Consider the following 2,180-nt stretch of genomic DNA (forward strand, 5'->3'; position numbering starts at 1 on the left):
ACTACTACTACTACTACTACTACTACTACTACTACTACTACTGCTGCTGCTGCTGCAGTAATTTCCTCTCTTCCTTTCTTACACTCCCTCCTCTCTCTCCCGAACATGCTTTACTACCCTTTCTTTCTTGTCTACTCTGCCTATTCCTCTATGTCTTACACCAGAGGAGTTAAACCGCTCTCCGGGTCATGGCTTCTGTCTTGTCTCTTCTTTCTGGTGATCATCGCCAGGTCAAATTTAATTAACATCATGTCCGCATTCTCATTAATTCATTAAATTAGTACTTTTCATTCTTTTCACTCGAGGGTAACCTGAATAGCGTGAACAGAGGGAGGTACGGGTGTTATTAGGTGAGACAACATAGTCACTCGACCCGTTAGAAATAACAGCCAGTTCGCCCTCAAATACACTTCCTACTGTGTCTTAGAACAGACGCATTTGATGATGTATTTCTAGACGTACTGTATCAGAAATACAGAAGGACTGGTCAAGCTGGAACACTTTTGATCGTAGGTCTGCTAGCTTAGGAGTGGTCTGTGACTAAATAATCAGACATGTTTTATGTACAAAGTAACGTATACATTTATATAACACATGTATATCATACTCAAGTTAAACGAATGTATTGATCAAGCACTAAACGTGCTTGGCCCAATAAAACTTTGGGTCTAACTCAAATGAGCCTTGACTATAATTCCGTAACCTCGCCGCACATTAGAAATAGTTAGAAAGACTGATTTTTTTCAATTCTTTAATTTCCATTAACAATCTTAACTATCTTAAACTTCGTTAAAAGTGCATGTATTCTATGTTAAAATATTCATTGTATTATAACCTTTATTTTCATGCTTTATAACACTTCTTATAATGCCAATTTTCCTTAAAAAATGATGAACATTGTTGCCAGTTTGTTTCTTTTACTCAAACTGATGAGTGAAGTACCCTTTCCAGGTCTTTGAGCAAGCACCATTTCACGAAGCACCAATTTCTATTTCACGAAGCACCAATTCACTCAGATGGCAAAAATGAGTAATTCAAAGGACCAGCCTTGTCACATTCTGTGCGGCGCTGAATGTCCCTAAGAACTACGCTAAAGGTACGCATGTCTGTGGAGTGCTCAACCACTTGCATGTTAATTTCATGAGCAGGCTGTTCCGTTGATCGGATAAAATGGAGCCCTCGTCGTTGTAACCGACAGAGTGCCAGTTTGTGTATGACAGACTTCTGCACGCTTTCTGTCTCCCAAATTTCATTAGAAAGTTATTGGGCAACTCAAGGCCAAAGTCGAACTGAGGACTATGTAGTTGCAAATCGAACTTCTTAATCACACTACCATACTTTGCAGCTGTGAATTCTAGGTTTCATTATGTGTTAGTTACTACAAGGCAACTGCGTGGATTTGGGTTCAATCCCATTGTTTGGTACACTGGGCAAGTATCTTTTGCTATACCTTTCGTGGGTGGAATTTGACTGGCGGAAATTATGCGAACGGCTATAGAGTAGTAAACTGCTCTAGAGTGGTAAACTGCTCTAGAGTAGTAAACTACTCTAGAGTAGTAAACTAAATCTGTTAACCTGACCTTTGCGTACATTTGGTGGAATGGAACATGTCAAAGATACCCAATGGCCAGGCGCAGATCTTCGGTCTTCGGATAATACCATTGGGCAAGTATCTTCTGCTACTTCCCACTAATTTCGGACTCCCTCAAAATAGTCATGTGCATTGTCCTTTTTTCTCTAAGTCATGTAAAAATTTAAAATAATTAAATTTAGAAAGGTCATGAGTGCATTTTCGATTCCTGATGATTACGGTTTATTTTATTCGTTGGTTTATATGATAGATATATGATCAATAAAGTTTCTGTGGCTTGGAAACCAGGAAACTGCAAATAGTTCTTTAAGCAATGTAGTAGAAATATTTCCAGTTTCAGCGGGGAAATGTTTATGAGAAATAAATGTGATTATAGTAGTGAAAAAGACCTCTAGCATTAGTGCACCGGTGGAAAGGTGAACTTACTTTTTTTGTTAATATATCATTCAGAACATCACTTTCTGGATTTGAAACCCCGCTTGGATAGAATTTGCTTTTCATCTCAAAGATTCAATAAAACAAGTACCAATAATGTAATGAATCTATCGATTATGTTTTCTTATTACACCAAAGGACCTTGTCTCTACGT

This window comes from Octopus bimaculoides, chromosome 17, assembly GCF_001194135.2.
Source record: "Octopus bimaculoides isolate UCB-OBI-ISO-001 chromosome 17, ASM119413v2, whole genome shotgun sequence".
In the NCBI taxonomy this organism is placed as follows: Eukaryota; Metazoa; Mollusca; class Cephalopoda; order Octopoda; family Octopodidae; genus Octopus; species Octopus bimaculoides.